The following is a 22,650-nucleotide window of genomic DNA, read 5'->3' as shown; positions in this document are numbered from 1 at the left end:
GGAAGGATGACAGGCTGAGTCAACCCCCTGGTGTATTAATTCAGTGGCCCAACAGGGCTTGAACTCAGGACTTTTTGGGTCCCAAGCCGCTGCCCTAACCACTGCGCCAACACCAGGCTATTTATTATGTAATTCTACATAGCTCTATAAAGACAATTCAGGACTATTTTCATATCGTTCTTTTTCATTCTAAGGAATCATTATTCAGTATAAACCATCAATGATGGGAGCGATGGGATGATATAAGTGTTTGGACGAGGAGCAACTCGATTTTAATGTAAATCAAGATTAAAATCGAGAAGCTTCTCGTCAAAATACCAGTCAGAACGCCCCGACTGCTCCGGCCTTGCCAGCTTATCCTGAAGCATAATTTGTCAGTATGAAAAAAAAAATCTGACAAAAAAAATTTGGTGTACATGGTCGATACATTACATTACCCTATATGCTGAATTTTAAAAAGTTCTGTCAAGCTGTATCCTGACCCGGTGACTCCCGATATCACAGTATAAGCCACACCCATTTCCATAGGTTACCTTCTTAGTGATGATAAACATAATAATCATGTTTGGTATCATACAAAAGTGCATGATTTCAACATTGCCAACTCATTGATAAGAAGTATGTATTGCATTATCTGGGATAATTTAGTTAGGGAACAAATCAAAATATTTATGAAGTCCTTTAAATGTGACTAGTTTTGTTAGAGTGTTGATCCCTCATCCCTCTTCCAGTAATAAAATCGGAAGTGGGGCAAAACAACTTTGATGGTCTTAAAAATATGACTAATCATTAATTTTGATGACGTGGAACCAGTTAGATTTATAGTATCTCTTCGATTTGTTAATTTTTCCCTTAAGGTTACAAAACGATATTATTCAGGGCTGTTTGTAACAGTAGAAGTTCCAAAGGCTACACAAGATTGATACAATATGAAAACAACATGAATTACAAATTGACTGAAGTAAAGCGATATTGTTTAGGAAAGTCAAATTAAAGGGAATCAACATAATTAATTTGACAAAAAAAAGATAACATGCATCTTATTCTTTAATCATTGTAATAAGCATTACCGGAATAAAAAAAACAGTAACAATCTTGCTGAAATTTGTCTCTTCTACGTCACAAACTTGCCATATTTTCTAGCTTCATAAAAAAGGTTGTGCCTTTGAATACATCTAGAAGTAATCCTCGAACATGTGTATCATACCTTGATAAAACCAAATGTCATTTTGGGTTACTTCAGTTTCATGTTCAGTCTTTTGCTCTTTGGTATTGCGACAGTCATCATTAACATTAGTTGACTTTCCTCTCCTTTTCATTACAGGACCAGAAATGTATATATAATTTTGATTGTATATTTCACACAAATCATGAACTTTTCATTGACCAAAGATCATACAAAACTAATTCATTGACAGTATGAATGCAATGTACATGTCATTAGCTTTAATTTGATACCACACGATAGTTTTGATGCCATTTTTAAGGAGAATTATATTTCGCATTCGGCAAAAAGTGGCGTGGCTTATTACGTCATTTTGAGGGTCAAGCGGTCAAGATACAGCTTGGCAGACAGCAAATTTGAATTCAGCACACCCAAATTAGGTAAAATAAACTGGTTGCCAACTTTTCCTCAAAAAATGCCTCTCGCATGTTATTTAGCAACATATCTCATTTTTTGACGAGACTACTCCTCTGATGTGACTCGACAGATCGAGGTGAAACTTTATATGTATGACCGCCTATCCATGAGGAACAAAAGGTTCACAAATTTGATGTCATAGGTCACATTTTTGGCAGCCATATTGGATTTACCCTAAAACATCCAAAATTTTCTGCTCCAGAACGGCTGGACAGATCGAGGGGAAACTTCACACAAATGTTCCCCAAGCGTAGGGGCCACCAGGGTAGTCATGAGTAATTGATAAGTCATGTGGTCTGGCAGCCATATTGGATTTAAGAAAAATATTAAATAATGTTTTCTCTGGAACGACTTAAACAATCAATGTAAAACTTCACAATTAAGATCTAGTGGTGATGGCAAATACATGCTTTTTATTTCAACCTGACTGGACACATGGTCTGGCAGCTAAAATTATTTAATTTTTTATGTGGGTTCTTTTTGATTTTGATTTTTTTTGGAGAAAGACTCACTTGGCTGTGCCTATATTGGTTTGAGCAGTTCGCTTCACTATTTTTTAGAGGGGTCCACTTTTGCCAATAAGACACCAGTGTGAGAGTTGCCACACCACCTGCAAGACTCCATAATGGCTGTTATTAGCCCCCACCTTCACATACTCTTCTTCGTTGTGGTTAACTGGACTGCAAGCAGTATTGTTTGAATATTGCAACCATATCCTGAGAAGTTATGTTACTTTCATGCTTCGCGTTGGAACATTCATTTGAAACCAATGGGTCACTTTATTAACATTTATAGCAGATTATGATGGGCCATTTTCACATTTGTATATTATCAGCCACATGTCGGGGGCTGCACTTTAGGCCACCTGGAGCCACTAGTGGCTCGCAGGCTGTGCAATGAAGAACAGGGCCATTTGAGGGTAGAGGAGTAGCAGCTGAAATGCGAATCCTATCCAGGTTCTTCCTGATGACTTTATCTTTGCTTTTTGCTTGGTTGCGTTCCTTCTGGTTACTCCAATGCAGGACTGCACATATTTGGTCTTCCATTTGATCTGAAGAAGTGAATTTATTTTAATCCCATTCTGAATTCAATTGAATAATAATAAACGTCATGGGTCAGGGTCAGGTGACCGATCAAAGTGGGGTTGCATACCAAAACAACATCTTTGGGGTCTTCAGGGTCTTTTATGACTTTTGGGGTCTTTAGGGTCCTCAATGACTTTTGGGTCTTTGGGGTATTTTGGGTCTTCAGTGACTTTGGGGTCTTCTGGGTCATCAGGGTGTTCGGGGTATTTTGAGTCTTTTTGGGTCTTCCGTGACTTCTGGGTCCTTGGGGTCTTTGTGGTCATGGGAGTCTTCTGGGTCTTTGAGGGTCTTCTGGGTTTTCTGGGTCTTGGGGTCTTTTGGGGTTCTTGGGAGTTTTTTGTGTCTTAAGAGTCCTCAGGGTCTTAGAGGGTCTTCAAAGGTCTAAGGGGTCTCAGCAGTCTAAAGGGTTGTAAGGTACATTCCAATTGTGTGTAAATAATTGACAAATAGTCATACGGCTGGACGGACAGACGGATGGACGACGGAGGGAAGGAAGGACGGACACACGCACGCCGAGACCAAGCTCTTTTTACTGCCCCACCAAAGGTGAAGGAGGTTATGTTTTCACCCTTCTCTGTTTGTCTGTCTGTCTGTCTATCTATCTGTTTGTTTGTGTGCAGGGTATCTCAAAAAGTTGTGGACTCAAAAATTTGATGGGCAGGTTTGGTGTGTGACAATGACAAACCGATTCGATTTTGGTGACTATCCAAATTTGGAGCCGACGACTATAATTACCCTGCGCTCACAAAGTGAAAAGCACGGTTAGGCATTCGGTTGTGTACGTGCGTATGTGTGGCATACATGTGTATGTGTGTGCGTGCATGTCTGCATTTAAAAAAAATCAATTTTCTCAGCAACCGTTGGTCCGATTGACACAAAATTTTACCCAAGGAGTGCCTCCGCCTGCAGAATTTTTTTATTCATAATGATGACGTCATCGGTACAGACGCCATCTTGGAAAAATGTTACACCTCCATATCTCCCAAACCGCTCAATGGGAAAAATTGAAACATAGCTCAATGTCAAGTAGCCCCGATGGGGAATAGGAATATCATCCGTGCCTTCTTTATGACATAATAATTCGACAAGTACAATGCTTGATCTGATCAGGATGGAAAAAAAAAATTCCTCTGGAACTGTTAGTCCGATGGACACGAAATTTTCAGAATATGAGCGGCTCCTCCAGTATAATTTTTTAATGATAATTATGACGTCATAGGTCATGTGGTGCAGGCGCCCCCTTGGAAAAACTTTGCACCTCTATATCTCTGAAACCACTCCATGGAAAAAAAATTGAGACCTGGCTCATTGTCAACTACTCCCCATGGGGGAATAAGATATTGTTACGGATCTGGAAACCATTTGCATTCAACATACAGGTCCCAAAAGTCAGTTATCCCATTATGTACATGTGTAGTCAGATCCCTTTCCTTTGTCTAGTGGGAGAATCAAAAACGTGCGTTGTGACTTATTTTAGTTAGGTTATTAAATCTTCACATCTAACAACCAACAAGCCATCTGCATGACCCCTCGGCCCATCATGATCCAACGCACTTGGGGGTGGGGGGGGAGCCAGAGAGAGAGCTTCTTCAGATAGGAGAGTTTCAAGGCATGAGCAGGCCCAGGAGGGAGAGATTAGATTAGAAGGATTTGGTAGGACAGAGGGATTCATGGGGCAGCTAGTGTTAGAGTAGGGTAAGGCCAAAGCTGGAATGCCTAAATATGGCCCCCACTCATGCCTGCCATCACTGATGATGACATCTGCGGCCGGTTTGTTGCATCTGCTGCCGGCTCTCGTACCATCTGCCAGCCACTTACTTGCCAGTCCTTGTCAGCTCACCATGCCATTTGCCTGTTCTACCAGTTCTGCCACCTGTTTGTGTCATCAATGTGGACCCATAAGGCTGAAGACCTTTGTGTGAAGGTCAAATGGGCCGAGTTTCCTTTTTTTAGAGATGACAAGGGCTATTTGCTTACTTATTCTTGGGCCACATAAGCCGAAGATGCACTTTTAGAGAGGCCAAATGGGCCCTTTTGTGCAATTTTTGTGGGCCTTCCAGGCCAAGAACTCCAGTTCTGTAGAGGCGATTGGGCCAAGGGGAGCACTGGGTGCTGACAGGTCCTGTGGTCACCCAAGACACCTGTTGTGCCGGGACCCAGGGCCCTGATAGACAGCATTGGGGTAGGGGTCTTGTAACAGGCAGGGGGACCAGACCTCACAAACATCGACTCTTCAGAGAAAGAGGAAAAAGAATAAGAGGCCCTCGTGGAACCGCATCCCAACCACACGTTCTTGTTTATAAATTGTGTCCTAATCAAGGGAGGTGCGTGCAAAGCTCCCTCCCTTTATATGGGACGGTTTCTCTGTATGCAACTTTAACACAGGGACTGGAAATTCGTTTCTCGGCTTCTACTGGACGAAATTGGCTGCAAATTTCAGAATTAAATCCTTTGTACGCCAAGGTAATATGTTCCTAATTTCAGCAACGTCGATTTCTGCATTCTTGAGTTTTCAACAAAAATCCTCGAAATTTGCATTGGTGTCTGTCTGTCTGTCCGTCCGTCCATCCAAAATGTGTTGGCGCTCATATCTCAAAGGCTATGCATTGAAACGAGCTGAAACTTGGAATATACATCGCACAATACGTCCAATTAAATACTTTCAAAACAAATTCCACCTAAGTGCTGTCGCTTTTTTTTTTTTTTTGCTCATATTCAACTATCCACGCATCATCCACAAATGTCAGAAACACCATGCAATTCTGCTTGGTTTCCAGCAGAGGGCAGCACTATCCATCAATTTATTTGTGCAACAAATACTGCAAGTTGTCTACAATTATACGTACTCATTACCCTGCACTCGCGAAGCAAACAGCAGTGTTAAGCGATCGGTAGCGTATTTACGTGTCATACGTCATCGTACGTCATACATGTCTGCATTTTGTTAAGATTCAAAAAAAAATCTATTGTGCATGCTTTACTACCCTTGTATTCTAAAGAGGAACCAAGTAAAGCTCTCGAAAAGTTCTAGAAAACTTCCTTGAGTTTCCTTCCCCTTGCCATCTTTTTAAAATTAAATATATTTAGTCTCGGGGTGAATTCTGACTGTCATTGTTCTCTTGCGGTGATGAACAAAGACCTGTTCAGGGATTTGTTGACCGTGGTGAGTCAACACAGCACACCCAGACAGCGTCGCACGTCAGGCTCACACGGCCTAATAGCATACAAGGTGCAAGGTCTAATCGGCGTAATGATGGACAAATTCGGACTTCCAATCTGTACGGTATCGCGGCACTTAGACGCATGATCCAGCAAGGAAGACCCCCAAAAAAAGCTAGTTCTCTTCCTCAGAAGCGATCACGTGGCATTCGTACCACCCCACTCTTAAGCTCCATTTGGGTTAGTTCTACATCGTGGATTGGTTTAGGTCCTCAATATCACAGTTCTCCCTGCATTCAACTTATTTTTCCACATTTGTCGGCATTGCAATTGATCGTGTAATACTTTGTATGTGGGATGCAAGTCTGATTGAGTTCTCACAGGAATACCAGGCCTAGATTAGCTCGCGGTTCACCCTTGATGACCCTGTGTCAAGGATAGTGGTCTAATTCCAGAGGAACGTGTGTTGGTGTGTGTGTGTGTGTGTGTGTGTGTGTGTGTGTGTGTGTGTGTGTGTGTGTGTGTGTGTGTGTGTGTGTGTGTGTGTGTGTGTGTGTGTGTGTGTGTGTGTGTGTGTGTGTGTGTGTGTGTGTGTGCATAATATTGTTATGGTTGTAGGAACCGTATGCATACAACATACAGGTGTCCCGAAGTCAGTTATTCCGTTAAGTATATGTGTAGACAGAACCCCTCCTTGTGTTTAGTGGGAAATCAAAGGGGTGCGTTGCGATGTTTTTTTTGGTTAGATTAATAAATCTTTATGTCCCCTCCATTATGAACCACAGTACCTTCCTCTCGCATGGGCTGAACAAACGCTTGGTCGCCTACTCGCTCAACCGGCGACTCGCTGTCCGAGGCACAATCCTCTTGCAGTAGTTCCTTTTTGGAGAGTCCACACTTGTGGAGTGGGCGGGCTTTCCGGTATGGCCGAAACCCCGACCAGAAAGGGCGGACCCATGGAAGCCCTGTCCAATCAAGGCAGACAGTGACATCAGCTTCACCAAGGTCCCTCCCCGCTGAGGGAGGTCTATAAATTACGACACCATCCTCAGTCTTGAGTTATTTGGGGGTCGTTTGTTCTGTGTTTGGGTCGGAGAATTTGTTAGTGAGTACTTGGAGGTCGGAGAATTCGTTAGTGAGTACTTGGAGGTCGGAAAATTTGTGAGTGAGTGCTTGGAGGTCGGAGTTGGTTGGAAACGAAGGGATTCCCGCTGCTTGGCTCTGCTCACGTCTCGCCCCAACGGCCTGACTACTGGTCCCGGCCCACTCGAGCTCCTCCACGGACCCGAACTCCACACGGGCGGCTGTGGACCTGACTACATGACTGTTGGCAGGTGCCGCACCATGGAGCATTCCTTTGCCCGAGACTCAGGTACCGGAGAGAACTGCGACCTCCACTCACCTCCCTCCCTGGCTGCAAAAGTCCTTTGCCTTCAACTGAGTTTATTTTGTCCGAGTGTGTGTGGTGTGTGGTGCCAGTCCATTAAGTAAAAAATGTACAAGTTATTCGAACCTTGTAAATCTTGCCTGTATTATTCTCGTAACAAGTCTGCTCTGTGTCTGCTTTATAAGTTGCTGTAAAATTGTTGCACTACATCTCTCTCATCTTCCCCTGCATAACATCACCAATAAACCTGTTTCCTGTACCACATAACTTTCCTCGCTTTATTGTAAATAAATTATTGTAGAAATGTTCCCAGTTTGTATTTGTCTTTTCCTCCATTGGTCCAGCTCATGGTTCGGATCTAAGTTTTTAGCCGGGTTTTTATCTGTTCATTCTAGCCGGTATGTCCTTGGTAGTTCCGCTTGGCTGCATCCGATCCGGAGTTGGTAGTTGGTACTCTACCGTAGTTGGTAGAGTGACCCGGTTCGGGCAAGGTGTACCGAGGGTGTGGTTCCCCGGTAGACAACACCGCGTGGTTAATTAGGTAAATTGGCTCTCGACAAAAAGGCCCTACGCTACGCGGTGGAGGTATTGGCGTCCACGGTCGGCTAAGCGACCCACCGCGTCACGGAATTATCTGGAGCGATGGCCTACAATTCCGGGAGTCTGGTGGGAGACGATGTAACTTCCCCCACCTAGCAGTCGTTCTCGCCACCGGTCCCCGGCCCGCAACAATATGTATAATGTCTCATGTGTAATAAGTGTGTGCTCACATATCAATGTGTATATAATACTAGCAGGGTGTGGTTACACATCGTGTCGGCATCTGAACCATGCTTCCCCATTGTCTCGGGTTTCTCACCAGCATTAGATTTTTCATTTGTTGGTTCATGAGTGCCAGCCAGAGTGACCACTATATTCGTTGTGTCTGTGTGTCTGTATGTATGTCTGTCTGTCTGTCTGTCTTTCCAGAGCACAACTTCGTGGGATGTGATCCGATTTGGATGAAACTTGAATATGATGTTGATGTCAATGCCTAGTTTTGTCTTCCTGGCGATGGGCGTCCCACGCCCATTGTGGGCGGAGCCACGCCCACTTGTAATTTTTGTTTTTTTCATATTTCTTCTCGATTTTTTTATCGAAATTCCTGCTAGAGAAATTATGCGCATTGGCGCATTTTTATATGTACAACATATAAAAAATTCAGTTTGATTTGGTCAATTTTGAGGGAGAAGATAGGTTTTGAAGAAATGGGCGGTGACAGATAGTAGGGTAGCAGCTAAGATTACCCATAGTGGGTGGAGCCACGCCCACTTGCAATTTTTGTTTTTTGGTTCACGAGCGCCAGAGCCAGAGTGACCACTATATTCGTTATGTCTGTGTGTGTGCTTGTTGGGTAGTTGATCCAGTCGAAAAAAAAAAAATTTTTCAAAAAAAAAATTCTGTAATTTGATCTACCCTTATTATATCAGTATTTCCGTCGATATGTTTATTGGGTAGTCGATCCAGTAGAAAAAAAATTTCATTGAAAAAAATTTGAAATCTGATCTACCCTTAGTATCAGTATATCCGGCGTTATGTTTGTCTGTCTGTCTGTTGGATAGTCGATCTAGTCGGAAAAATTTTTTTCAAAAAAAACATTTTGGAAATTTGTTCTACCCTTATTATCACTTTTTCCGTCGATACGTTTGTCTGTTGGGTAGTCGATCTCGTCGAAAATTTTTTTAGATTTGTACGACCCTTATTATCAGTATTTAAAATGGCGATTTCAGTTAATACAATGGCGATTTCGATGAAACTTAGTTGGTAGGTTCATACCATGACCTAGTTGTGTGCAAATGAGAATCGTTGCTATGGACACCACCGTTGCCTAGCAACAGGACTTTGAAATTTTTGAAAAAATCATAACAAAATAATTTTTTCGAAAAACAAAAATCGGGCCACGAGCGACTATGGGCAGTACATTCAGCCACATTGTCAAAATTTTCCAGCCGGATCCTATGAAAACTGTCGGAGAAGATAGACTTTGAATGAACACTGGTCGAAAACAATAAAAAAACGAAGTTCGTTATATCTCAGACTATGAGTCAGATATACATGAAACTGGTATGGTAGGTTCATGGTATGTCCTAGTTATGTGTGAGAAAGAACGTGCTATGGATCCCTCCATTGCCTAGCAACGGCCAAAAAACCTCTAAATGTGGGGGTATTTTAACGAAAAAACAATCTGCAGCATTAACTCTTGAAGCTAGAATCATGAATTTTCTTGTGCTTAATCCTCAGGTCATTCCCCATCAAACGGGCCCATCGCGTCAGGTTCTATTGGGTAGTCGACTACCCATGTCCGCCTACCGGCTTGTCTGTCTGTGTGTGTCTGTGTGTCTGTCTGTCCAGAGCATAACTCCGTGGACTTTTATCCGATCTTAATGAAACTTGGTTATGTGTTCGATATCAATGCCAAGTTGTGTTTTCCTGGCTGAGGGTGTACTACGCCCATTGAGGGCGGTGCCACTCCCCAAAAATAGCAATTTTTAGGGGGTAGTCGGATCAAAAATCTATCTTCTCCTCGGGAGTTGACTGAATGGAATGGGTTCTTCGGTATTTGAATAGCAAAATGAATTATCTGAAACTCGGTGTCCGATTTTTCATTTTCGTCCCAAGGTCAAGGTCACAAGGTCAAAAAAACGTAGAAAATACCGAATTTTGACATAAAAATCATACGTCCGCCCAAACTGGGATGACAATGTTTTTTATGCATAATCTTGAGGTCATTCCCCACCTAAAGTCTTGAAACCATTTTACTCTATCTCGAACACCTTGCCCGTGGCACCCCCTTCAAGTTTGTTTTTACGCTGATTTCATCAATGTATAGATAATCCGAGGAGTGTGAAATGCCATATAGCCTATATGACGTTATATTGTTCCTGGAATGTTCCAGAGAAAGTTTTGCACCAAAGGTCATAATCCTTGACCTCTGACCTTTAAAGGCCTCAAAGGTCAAATTTTCAAAGTTGTGGGAATCAAACCGGGTTTTCGACCTTCTTCGACGAACTAACTCCAATAAGCTATAGCACGTATCCTGTTTCCTTATTGTACTGTCCACAAAATTGTTTTGTGACCTTTAAAGGTTATGCAAAGGTCAAATTTTTTAAGTTGTTGAACGAAACCGGGTTTTCGACATTTTGCAGCTAATAACCTTTCACCCGTACCACATCATGTTGATCATTTTTATAACTTGGTCAAAAATTATCACATTGTCTTATCCTTGACTTCTGAAACAATCTACATCGTCAAATACCGCTCATGAACCATCGTCGCCTTCAGACTTGTTTATTTATATTTTCATTAATGGATGTTGTCCGATGATTCTGTGATTTTTCCCCGGTGTACAGGTCGATGTGCATCGGCACACAAAATTTCAGCTTTGAACGTCACCCGGAAGGTACCGATCTTTAATATCAGTCAGTGAGTCAGAGGTTAGAAAGGTGTGTGCGTGTGTATAATCATGATTCATGTGCATGTACGTACAGTGCCACCTTGTGGTTGGGCTATTGCTGCTGCCGTTGGGTTTCCGACAGGATTTGATGAATGCACTTGGTTGTGGTTTTCTCATCGTAGTTGCATGATGTGCAGTATCTCCGTTCAGTGGTGTTCACGGTCACTGGACTCACTGCAGTGGGTTTTCCATGGTCAACTAAACTGTGAACACAAGTTATTTTTTGACAGGTGAGATGTCCCTGGATGGCACTTCCATATACACAACACGCTTTCAAAACCACAAGCCACACTCTATAGTACGACGTGTATGCACATTATATATTATATACAAGCAGATACAACCCGTCGCTTCGCTGATGGGAATATTAAGAGGGAGAGATGGTGTGAGGGCGAGGGGTGTGAGAGATGGTGTGAGGGCGAGGGGTGTGAGAGATGGTGTGAGGGCGAGGGGTGTGAGAGATGGTGTGAGGGCGAGGGGTGTGAGAGATGGTGTGAGGGCGAGGGGTGTGAGAGATGGTGTGAGGGCGAGGGGTGTGAGAGATGGTGTGAGGGCGAGGGGTGTGAGAGATGGTGTGAGGGCGAGGGGTGTGAGAGATGGTGTGAGGGCGAGGGGTGTGAGGGATGGTGTGAGGGCGAGGGGTGTGAGGGATGGTGTGAGGGCGAGGGGTGTGAGGGATGGTGTGAGGGCGAGGGGTGTGAGGGATGGTGTGAGGGCGAGGGGTGTGAGGGCGAGGGGTGTGAGGGCGAGGGGTGTGAGGGCGAGGGGTGTGAGGGATGGTGTGTGAGGGCGAGGGGTGTGAGGGCGAGGGGTGTGAGGGCGAGGGGTGTGAGGGATGGTGTGAGGGCGAGGGGTGTGAGGGCGAGGGGTGTGAGGGCGAGGGTGTGAGAGATGGTGTGAGGGCGAGGGGTGTGAGAGGTGGTGTGAGGGCGAGGGGTGTGAGAGGTGGTGTGAGGGCGAGGGGTGTGAGAGGCGGTGTGAGGGCGAGGGGTGTGAGAGGTGGTGTGAGGGCGAGGGGCGTGAGAGGTGGGGTGAGGGCGAGGGGAGTGAGAGGTGGAGTGAGGGCGAGGGGTGTGAGAGGGGGTGTGAGGGCGAGGGGTGTGAGAGGTGGTGTGAGGGCGAGCGGTGTGAGAGGTGGTGTGAGGGCGAGGGGTGTGAGAGGTGGTGTGAGGGCGAGGGGTGTGAGAGGTGGTGTGAGGGCGAGGGTGTGAGAGGTGGTGTGAGGGCGAGGGGTGTGAGAGGTGGTGTGAGGGCGAGGGGTGTGAGAGGTGGTGTGAGGGCGAGGGTGTGAGAGGTGGTGTGAGGGCGAGGGGTGTGAGAGGTGGTGTGAGGGCGAGGGGTGTGAGAGGTGGTGTGAGGGCGAGGGGTGTGAGAGGTGGTGTGAGGGCGAGGGGTGTGAGAGGTGGTGTGAGGGCGAGGGGTGTGAGAGGTGGTGTGAGGGCGAGGGTGTGAGAGGTGGTGTGAGGGCGAGGGTGTGAGAGGTGGTGTGAGGGCGAGGGGTGTGAGAGGTGGTGTGAGGGCGAGGGGTGTGAGAGGTGGTGTGAGGGCGAGGGTGTGAGAGGTGGTGTGAGGGCGAGGGGTGTGAGGTGGTGTGAGGGCGAGGGGTGTGAGGTGGTGTGAGGGCGAGGGGTGTGAGGTGGTGTGAGGGCGAGGGGTGTGAGAGGTGGTGTGAGGGCGAGGGGTGTGAGAGGTGGTGTGAGGGCGAGGGTGTGAGAGGTGGTGTGAGGGCGAGGGGTGTGAGAGGTGGTGTGAGGGCGAGGGTGTGAGAGGTGGTGTGAGGGCGAGGGTGTGAGAGGTGGTGTGAGGGCGAGGGGTGTGAGAGGTGGTGTGAGGGCGAGGGGTGTGAGAGGTGGTGTGAGGGCGAGGGTGTGAGAGGTGGTGTGAGGGCGAGGGGTGTGAGAGGTGGTGTGAGGGCGAGGGGTGTGAGGTGGTGTGAGGGCGAGGGGTGTGAGAGGTGGTGTGTGGGCGAGGGGTGGGAGAGGTGGTGTGAGGGCGAGGGTGTGAGAGGTGGTGTGAGGGCGAGGGGTGTGAGAGGTGGTGTGAGGGCGGGGGGTGTGAGAGGTGGTGTGAGGGCGAGGGGTGTGAGAGGTGGTGTGAGGGCGAGGGGTGTGAGAGGTGGTGTGAGGGCGAGGGGTGTGAGAGGTGGTGTGAGGACGAGGGGTGTGAGAGGTGGTGTGAGGGCGAGGGGTGTGAGGGCGAGGGGTGTGAGAGGTGGTGTGAGAGGTGGTGTGTGAGAGGTGGTGTGAGGGCGAGGGGTGTGAGAGGTGGTGTGAGGGCGAGGGGTGTGAGAGGTGGTGTGAGGGCGAGGGGTGTGAGAGGTGGTGTGAGGGCGAGGGGTGTGAGAGGTGGTGTGAGGGCGAGGGGTGTGAGAGGTGGTGTGAGGGCGAGGGGTGTGAGAGGTGGTGTGAGGGCGAGGGTGTGAGAGGTGGTGTGAGGGCGAGGGGTGTGAGAGGTGGTGTGAGGGCGAGGGGTGTGAGAGGTGGTGTGAGGGCGAGGGGTGTGAGAGAGGGGTGAGAGAGAGGGGGTGAGAGAGGGGGTGTGAGAGAGAGAGAGAGGGGGTGTGAGGGTGAGAGAGGGGGTGTGAGAGAGAGAGAGAGGGGGTGTGAGAGAGAGAGAGAGGGGGTGTGAGAGAGAGAGAGAGAGAGGGGGTGTGAGAGAGAGAGAGAGGGGGTGTGAGAGAGAGAGAGAGGGGGGTGTGAGAGAGAGAGAGAGGGGGTGTGAGAGAGAGAGAGGGGGTGTGAGAGAGAGAGAGAGGGGGTGTGAGAGAGAGAGAGAGGGGGGTGTGAGAGAGAGAGAGAGGGGGTGTGAGAGAGAGAGAGAGGGGGTGTGAGAGAAAGAGAGAGAGGGGGTGTGAGAGAAAGAGAGAGAGGGGTGTGAGAGAAAGAGAGAGAGGGGGTGTGAGAGAAAGAGAGAGAGGGGGTGTGAGAGAAAGAGAGAGAGGGGGGTGTGAGAGAAAGAGAGAGAGGGGGTGTGAGAAAGAGAGAGAGGGGGTGTGAGAGAGAGAGAGAGGGGTGTGAGAGAGAGAGAGAGGGGGTGTGAGAGAGAGAGAGAGGGGGGGTGTGAGAGAGAGAGAGAGGGGGGTGTGAGAGAGAGAGAGAGGGGGTGTGAGAGAGAGAGAGAGGGGTGTGAGAGAGAGAGAGAGGGGGTGTGAGAGAGAGAGAGAGGGGGTGTGAGAGAGAGAGAGGGGGTGTGAGAGAGAGAGAGAGGGGTGTGAGAGAGAGAGAGAGAGGGGGTGTGAGAGAGAGAGAGAGGGGTGTGAGAGAGAGAGAGAGGGGGGTGTGAGAGAGAGAGAGAGGGGGTGTGAGAGAGAGAGAGAGAGAGGGGTGTGAGAGAGAGAGAGAGAGGGGTGTGAGAGAGAGAGAGAGGGGGTGTGAGAGAGAGAGAGAGGGGTGTGAGAGAGAGAGAGAGAGGGGTGTGAGAGAGAGAGAGAGGGGGTGTGAGAGAGAGAGAGAGGGGGTGTGAGAGAGAGAGAGGGGGTGTGAGAGAGAGAGAGAGGGTGTGAGAGAGAGAGAGAGGGGGTGTGAGAGAGAGAGAGAGGGTGTGAGAGAGAGAGAGAGAGAGAGGGGGTGTGAGAGAGAGAGAGAGAGGGGGTGTGAGAGAGAGAGAGAGAGGGGTGTGTGAGAGAGAGAGAGAGAGAGGGGGTGTGAGAGAGAGAGAGAGGGTGTGAGAGAGAGAGAGAGGGGGTGTGAGAGAGAGAGAGAGGGGGTGTGAGAGAGAGAGAGAGGGTGTGAGAGAGAGAGAGAGGGGGTGTGAGAGAGAGAGAGAGAGGGGGTGTGAGAGAGAGAGAGAGAGGGGGTGTGAGAGAGAGAGAGGGGGTGTGAGAGAGAGAGAGAGAGGTGTGAGAGAGAGAGAGGGGTGTGAGAGAGAGAGAGAGGGGGTGTGAGAGAGAGAGAGAGAGGGGTGTGAGAGAGAGAGAGAGGGGGGTGTGAGAGAGAGAGAGAGGGTGTGAGAGAGAGAGAGAGAGGGGTGTGAGAGAGAGAGGGGGTGTGAGAGAGAGAGAGAGGGGGTGTGAGAGAGAGAGAGGGGTGTGAGAGAGAGAGAGAGGGGTGTGAGAGAGAGAGAGGGGTGTGAGAGAGAGAGAGAGGGGGTGTGAGAGAGAGAGAGAGGGGGTGTGAGAGAGAGAGAGAGGGGGTGTGAGAGAGAGAGAGAGGGGGTGTGAGAGAGAGAGAGAGAGGGGGTGTGAGAGAGAGAGAGAGAGGGGGTGTGAGAGAGAGAGAGGGGGTGTGAGAGAGAGAGAGAGAGGGGGTGTGAGAGAGAGAGAGGGGGTGTGAGAGAGAGAGAGAGAGGGGTGTGAGAGAGAGAGAGAGGGGGTGTGAGAGAGAGAGAGGGGGTGTGAGAGAGAGAGAGGTGTGAGAGAGAGAGGGGGTGTGAGAGAGAGAGAGGGGGTGTGAGAGAGAGAGAGGGGTGTGAGAGAGAGAGGGGGTGTGAGAGAGAGAGAGGGGGTGTGAGAGAGAGAGAGGGATGTGTGAGAGAGAGAGGGATGTGTGAGAGAGAGAGGGATGTGAGAGAGAGAGAGGGATGTGACAGAGAGAGAGGGATGTGAGAGAGAGAGAGAGGGGTGTGTGAGAGAGAGAGGGTGTGTGAGAGAGAGAGGGGTGCGTGTGAGAGAGAGAGAGAGGGGTGCGTGTGAGAGAGAGAGAGGGGTGCGTGTGAGAGAGAGAGAGGGGTGCGTGTGAGAGAGAGAGAGGGGTGCGTGTGAGAGAGAGAGAGGGGTGCGTGTGAGAGAGAGAGAGGGGTGCGTGTGAGAGAGAGAGAGGGGGTGTGAGAGAGAGAGGGGGTGTGAGAGAGAGAGAGGGGGTGTGAGAGAGAGAGGGGGTGTGAGAGAGAGAGAGAGGGGGTGTGAGAGAGAGAGAGGGTGTGAGAGAGAGAGGGGGTGTGAGAGAGAGAGGGGGTGTGAGAGAGAGAGAGGGGGTGTGAGAGAGAGAGAGGGGGGTGTGAGAGAGAGAGAGGGGGTGTGAGAGAGAGAGAGGGGGTGTGAGAGAGAGAGAGGGGGTGTGAGAGAGAGAGAGGGGGTGTGAGAGAGAGAGAGGGGGTGTGAGAGAGAGAGAGGGGTGTGAGAGAGAGAGAGAGGGGTGCGTGTGAGAGAGAGAGGGGGGTGCGTTTGAGAGAGAGAGAGAGGGGTGCGTGTGAGAGAGAGAGAGGGGTGCGTGTGAGAGAGAGAGGGATGCGTGTGAGAGAGAGAGAGGGGGTGTGAGAGAGAGAGAGGGGGTGTGAGAGAGAGAGAGAGGTGTGAGAGAGAGAGAGAGGGGGTGTGAGAGAGAGAGAGAGGGGTGTGAGAGAGAGAGGGGGTGTGAGAGAGAGAGGGGGTGTGAGAGAGAGAGAGGGGGTGTGAGAGAGAGAGAGGGGGTGTGAGAGAGAGAGAGGGGGTGTGAGAGAGAGAGGTGTGAGAGAGAGAGTGTGAGAGAGAGAGGGTGTGAGAGAGAGAGGGGGGTGTGAGAGAGAGAGGGGTGTGAGAGAGAGAGGGGTGTGAGAGAGAGGGGGTGTGAGAGAGAGGGGGTGTGAGAGAGAGAGGGGGTGTGAGAGAGAGAGGGGGTGTGAGAGAGAGGGGGTGTGAGAGAGAGGGGTGTGAGAGAGGGGGTGTGAGAGAGAGGGGGTGTGAGAGAGAGAGAGGGGTGTGAGAGAGAGGGGGTGTGAGAGAGAGAGGGGGTGTGAGAGAGAGGGGGTGTGAGAGAGAGGGGGTGTGAGAGAGACGGGGGGGAGAGAGACGGGGGTGAGAGAGACGGGTGTGAGAGAGACGGGTGTGAGAGAGACGGGTGTGAGAGAGAGGGGTGTGAGAGAGACGGGGGTGAGAGAGACGGGTGTGAGAGAGACGGGTGTGAGAGAGACGGGTGTGAGAGAGAGGGGGTGTGAGAGAGGGGGTGTGAGAGAGGGGTGTGTGAGAGAGGGTGTGTGAGAGAGAGGGGTGTGAGAGAGAGGGGTGTGAGAGAGAGAGGGGTGTGAGAGAGAGGGGTGTGTGAGAGAGAGGGGTGTGTGAGAGAGAGAGAGAGAGAGAGGGAGTGTGAGAGAGAGAGGTGTGAGAGAGAGGGAGGGAGAGAGAGGGGTGTGAGAGAGAGGGGAGGGAGAGAGAGGGAGTGAGAGAGAGAGGGAGGGAGAGAGAGGGGGTGTGAGAGAGAGGGAGGGAGAGAGAGGGTGTGAGAGAGGGAGGGAGAGAGAGGGTGTGAGAGAGAGAGGGAGGGAGAGGGGTGTGAGAGAGAGGAGGGAGAGAGAGAGAGGGAGGGAGAGGGGTGTGAGAGAGAGGGAGGGAGAGGGGTGTGAGAGAGAGGGAGGGAGAGGGGTGTGAGAGAGAGGGAGGGAGAGGGGTGTGAGAGAGAGAGGGAGGGAGAGGGGTGTGAGAGAGAGGGAGGGAGAGGGGTGTGAGAGAGAGGGAGGGAGAGGGGTGTGAGAGAGAGGGAGGGAGAGGGGTGTGAGAGAGAGGGAGGGAGAGGGGTGTGAGAGAGAGGGAGGGAGAGGGGTGTGAGAGAGAGGGAGGGAGAGGGGTGTGAGAGAGAGGGAGGGAGAGAGGGTGTGAGAGAGAGGGAGGGAGAGGGGTGTGAGAGAGAGGGAGGGAGAAGGGGTGTGAGAGAGAGGGAGGGAGAGGGGTGTGAGAGAGGGAGGGAGAGGGGTGTGAGAGAGAGGGAGGGAGAGGGGTGTGAGAGAGGGAGGGAGAGGGGTGTGAGAGAGAGGGAGGGAGAGGGGTGTGAGAGAGAGGGAGGGAGAGGGGTGTGAGAGAGAGGGAGGGAGAGGGGTGTGAGAGAGGGAGGGAGAGGGTGTGAGAGAGGGAGGGAGAGAGGGTGTGAGAGAGGGAGGGAGAGGGTGTGAGAGAGGGAGGGAGAGGGGTGTGAGAGAGGGAGGGAGAGGGTGTGAGAGAGGGAGGGAGAGGGTGTGAGAGAGGGAGGGAGAGGGGTGTGAGAGAGGGAGGGAGAGGGGTGTGAGAGAGGGAGGGAGAGGGTGTGAGAGAGGGAGGGAGAGGGGTGTGAGAGAGGGAGGGAGAGGGGTGTGAGAGAGGGAGGGAGAGGGGTGTGAGAGAGGGAGGGAGAGGGGTGTGAGAGAGGGAGGGAGAGGGGTGTGAGAGAGGGAGGGAGAGGGGTGTGAGAGAGGGAGGGAGAGGGGTGTGAGAGAGGGAGGGAGAGGGGTGTGAGAGAGGGAGGGAGAGGGGTGTGAGAGAGGGAGGGAGAGGGGTGTGAGAGAGGGAGGGAGAGGGGTGTGAGAGAGGGAGGGAGAGGGGTGTGAGAGAGGGAGGGAGAGGGGTGTGAGAGAGGGAGAGAGGGTGTGAGAGAGGGAGGGAGAGGGTGTGAGAGAGGGAGGGAGAGGGGTGTGAGAGAGAGGGAGGGAGAGGGTGTGAGAGAGGGAGGGAGAGGGGTGTGAGAGAGGGAGGGAGAGGGGTGTGAGAGAGGGAGGGAGAGGGGTGTGAGAGAGGGAGGGAGAGGGGTGTGAGAGAGGGAGGGAGAGGGGTGTGAGAGAGGGAGGGAGAGGTGTGAGAGAGGGAGGGAGAGGGTGTGAGAGAGGGAGGGAGAGGGTGTGAGAGAGGGAGGGAGAGGGGTGTGAGAGAGGGAGGGAGAGGGTGTGAGAGAGGGAGGGAGAGGGTGTGAGAGAGGGAGGGAGAGGGGTGTGAGAGAGGGAGGGAGAGGGGTGTGAGAGAGGGAGGGAGAGGGGTGTGAGAGAGGGAGGGAGAGGGGTGTGAGAGAGGGAGGGAGAGGGGTGTGAGAGAGGGAGGGAGAGGGGTGTGAGAGAGGGAGGGAGAGGGGTGTGAGAGAGGGAGGGAGAGGGGTGTGAGAGAGGGAGGGAGAGGGTGTGAGAGAGGGAGGGAGAGGGTGTGAGAGAGGGAGGGAGAGGGGTGTGAGAGAGGGAGGGAGAGGGGTGTGAGAGAGGGAGGGAGAGGGGTGTGAGAGGGAGGGAGAGGGGTGTGAGAGAGGGAGGGAGAGGGGTGTGAGAGAGGGAGGGAGAGGGGTGTGAGAGAGGGAGGGAGAGGGTGTGAGAGAGGGAGGGAGAGGGGTGTGAGAGAGGGAGGGAGAGGGGTGTGAGAGAGGGAGGGAGAGGGGTGTGAGAGAGGGAGGGAGAGGGGTGTGAGAGAGGGAGGGAGAGGGGTGTGAGAGAGGGAGGGAGAGGGGTGTGAGAGAGGGAGGAGAGGTGTGAGAGAGGGAGGGAGAGGGGTGTGAGAGAGGGAGGGAGAGGGGTGTGAGAGAGGGAGGGAGAGGGGTGTGAGAGAGGGAGGGAGAGGGTGTGAGAGAGGGAGGGAGAGGGTGTGAGAGAGGGAGGGAGAGGGGTGTGAGAGAGGGAGAGAGAGGGGTGTGAGAGAGGGAGGGAGAGGGGGTGTGAGAGAGGGAGGGAGAGGGGTGTGAGAGAGGGAGGGAGAGGGTGTGAGAGAGGGAGGGAGAGGGGTGTGAGAGAGGGAGGGAGAGGGGTGTGAGAGAGGGAGGGAGAGGGGTGTGAGAGAGGGAGGGAGAGGGTGTGAGAGAGGGAGGGAGAGGGGTGTGAGAGAGGGAGGGAGAGGGGTGTGAGAGAGGGAGGGAGAGGGTGTGAGAGAGGGAGGGAGAGGGGTGTGAGAGGGAGGGAGAGGGGTGTGAGAGAGGGAGGGAGAGGGTGTGAGAGGGAGGGAGAGGTGTGAGAGGGAGGGAGAGGTGTGAGAGGGAGGGAGAGGGGTGTGAGAGGGAGGGAGAGGGTGTGAGAGAGGGAGGGAGAGGGGTGTGAGGGAGAGGGGTGTGAGGGAGAGGGGTGTGAGGGAGAGAGGGTGTGAGGGAGAGGGGTGTGAGGGAGAGGGGTGTGAGGGAGAGAGGTGTGAGGGAGAGGGGTGTGAGGGAGAGGGGTGTGAGGGAGAGGGAGAGGGGTGTGAGGGAGAGGGGTGTGAGGGAGAGGGGTGTGAGGGAGAGGGGTGTGAGGGAGAGGGGTGTGAGGGAGAGGGGTGTGAGGGAGAGGGGTGTGAGGGAGAGGGGTGTGAGGGAGAGGGGTGTGAGGGAGAGGGGTGTGAGGGAGAGGGGTGTGAGGGAGAGGGGTGTGAGGGAGAGGGTGTGAGGGGAGAGGGGTGTGAGGGAGAGGGGTGTGAGGGAGAGGGGTGTGAGGGAGAGGGGTGTGAGGGAGAGGGAGAGATTGAGGTGAGAGAGAGGATTGGGGTGTGTGTGAATCCCCCCTCCACACACATTCCACCCCAGTCTCCCACATTCCAACACACACACACCCCACACACATTCCTCCCCACAATCTCCCCCCACATTCTGACACACACACACACACACACACACACACACACACACACACACACACACACACACACACACACACACACACACACACACACACACACACACACACACACACACACACACACACACACACACACACACACACACACACACAACCTTCAACCTCCTCGGGGTCGATACGAAACGCGCACCAGCGATTTACTCAAAATTTCACTAACACACATGCACGGATTCTCCCACACCTCCATGCGGAATGTCCCGCGTGGCTTCGATGCTGCAGAAGTACATGGTTCGCGAGACGGCCGCATAACCTCCTCAACAGCACCACGCCCAGGGGCCCGGAGTTCGAGTTCAGATCACGCCCCCGTGAAATCCACACACCGCACTCACGTAACCAAGAACAGGCACGCACACACGCCACGGAGAGTCATTTGCTCCCATGATGATGTGTGCAGTCTGCACACCTCTTCACTTGCAGAAACTACCAACTATTAATATGTTGCAGTAACTATTCGTGTATTTATTTTAATATCTTGTCAAGAAAGCAAGCACAAAACTGTGTAACATAAAAAAATCCTCTCACTTGCAACAACAACACTGCTCTCGGCATTCTCCTCGTCGCGCCCGCTGGGATGCTGGCGTGTGCGGAATTCCACTCCAAATATGGTCACGGAGCGTTTCGCTTTGGCTGTGCGCCAAATAAGGGTATGCGTCATTTTCCGCCCAATGGGCGACGAGCAGACCAGAGTCGGGGCGGTCCTTGGCAAGAAGGCGGAGCCGCGACACGCCGTCCACCCAATGGGAGCAGGCCACGGCGAGCGGACCGCGCCCCGAAGGACGGAAGAAGGGATTGATAATTGCGTCCTGCGTGTCTCAAAGCGCTTCTGTCTGGTCTGCACTGACTGCATCCCGCGCATCAGAGGTGTCTCGCCGGGCGCATTATAGCGAGCAGTCGACCATCTTATCAAGGGAGACGACCTCGTCTCGCCTCCTCTGGGTTCGGCTGCCCTGGTCCGTGCTTTTGGAGACTGGAGCTCCGGGAAGGTGTAGACGTCGAGCCGCGCGAACGCGGCCAAGTATCCAGCACGTTATCTTCCCTCAGCTCGTCTTCCCTCCGAGCTGGAGGGGCAATAAAGACCTCGAGGTCCGTGTGTGTGTGTGTGTGTGTGTGTGTGTGTGTGTGTGTGTGTGTGTGTGTGTGTGTGTGTGTGTGTGTGTGTGTGTGTGTGTGCGTGCGCGTGTGCGCGTGTGCGCGCGTGCGTGCGTCCGTCCGTCCGTGGGCCCCCGTCTGATAAGTAGAAACTGTTAAGTGCCTGTGTTCCTTGTACATTATTTGCCTTGCTATATTTGGATAACTCTGCCCTTACGTGCTCCCCTCGTTCCCCAATTATTGTTGTAAATAAATTCCCCTTTTTGTTGAATGTACCAGCTCGTTTCTGTGTTTCTTTCATTGGCTTAGCATGTTGCGTGTTGGGAAATAGCGAAGCCGCAAGTTGTTCATTTGGTCCGGCGCGGTTCTGGTAACTCTGCTCGGTTACGCCGGATCCGAGCCGTTACCTGCGACTCGGATCGGACAGAGTCGGCCGAGGGTGTGGTTCCCCAGTAGTTAGACTGCGTGGGTATTTAGGTATATTGAAATTAGCAATTGATCCTACCCCATGTGGTTGACCGATTGGCGATCTTCCGTCCGATAAGGGACCCGTGACCTTTCGGATTTATCTGAAAGGTACGACCTAAATTCCGGGTGTTCCGTGGAGCCGACTCCACTGCTCCCCCTAGCCGTCGTGCTCGCCACCGAGACCCGGCCCCACAACAATACATCCTGCATCAGAGTGGTGATCCATCCACAATTAGTGACCCATCTAGCCAATGAAGGGAGGAGGATCATCCATATTTATATACAAGACCAGCCCTTTGCCCTGCCTTTGGTTCAATGGCTTTGACTAGATTGAGCGTCGATATAAAACATTTTTACCATCTGCCATCATGAAAGGGAGGTTTCCTTGTCGTCATCACCCTCTGAGCTTATGTAGATGAGACTTCGACTGGTGATGTTGCACTTAGCAGGAACATACTGGAGGTTTGCCATTACCGTGAGGTTCAGGATTTTAACCCGAAATTGCTTGATCGTATTGTGGGAGATTATTATCGATGCTCCCATTGAGTTCACACTCTTGCAACTTATAAAGACGGTGCCGATTCGAATGGCATGGCCGCCCCCTATAGGCCACATGGTGATCTAGTCATTGAATGATGAGCTATGATAATGAGATGACCGGAGGCCTCTCCCTGGGTTTGTGAACTTTGTTATGAAAACCCCAATGTTAACCCTTTCCTATGCCCACTCTTATCAGTCTCTTTCTGTGGCCCGATGACCCATACCTGAATGTTTCATAAGAATCCTAGAAGATATCCTGCAGGATGGAGAAAATTCCCAGAGGACCACCATGTCCGTCCGATAAGAGATTTCTCCAAGATGCTTTAGGAATGTTTCCTATGGAATGTCACAATCATTGGTGAACAATAAGTTGAGACATCTAACTGGTTAGGGATGCTTGATATTGCAGGAAAAATAGAGCAAACCACATACTGTATATCTCAAATACTTTTAAACCGTCTTCATTTTTCATTTCTGGCACTTTCCTCTCAGATTCTCATCAGCAATTTTGGGGGGAATGGAGGGGGTGGAGCGAGAAAGGTGAGGGAGA

At 51.3% G+C, this 22,650-nt stretch overlaps 1 long non-coding RNA gene across 3 annotated transcripts in view; it reads right to left on the bottom strand.

Annotated features, from left to right (window-relative positions):
• LOC147029738 (uncharacterized) overlaps nt 1-20,585 on the bottom strand; it is a 77,313-nt gene extending 56,728 nt beyond the window's left edge. Inside the window, exons 1-2 of one of the 3 annotated variants that reach the window (XR_015056065.1) lie at nt 20,526-20,585; nt 10,799-10,969 (exon numbers count right to left, since the gene is read on the bottom strand). This is a non-coding gene — a long non-coding RNA (uncharacterized LOC147029738). Of the gene's footprint in view, nt 1-10,798; nt 10,970-20,184; nt 20,377-20,525 lie in introns of those variants that run through there. The other 2 variants (XR_015056064.1, XR_015056063.1) reach the window with 2 other exon arrangements.
• Nucleotides 20,586-22,650: the final 2,065 nt, after the last annotated feature.

This window comes from Eptatretus burgeri, chromosome 3 (assembly GCF_056783735.1).
Source record: "Eptatretus burgeri isolate ZD-2024b chromosome 3, Ebu_testis_v1, whole genome shotgun sequence".
Classification (NCBI taxonomy): domain Eukaryota; kingdom Metazoa; phylum Chordata; class Myxini; order Myxiniformes; family Myxinidae; genus Eptatretus; species Eptatretus burgeri.
Note: the sequence above shows the minus strand (reverse complement) of the source record. Positions and strands in the feature narration are given on the sequence as shown.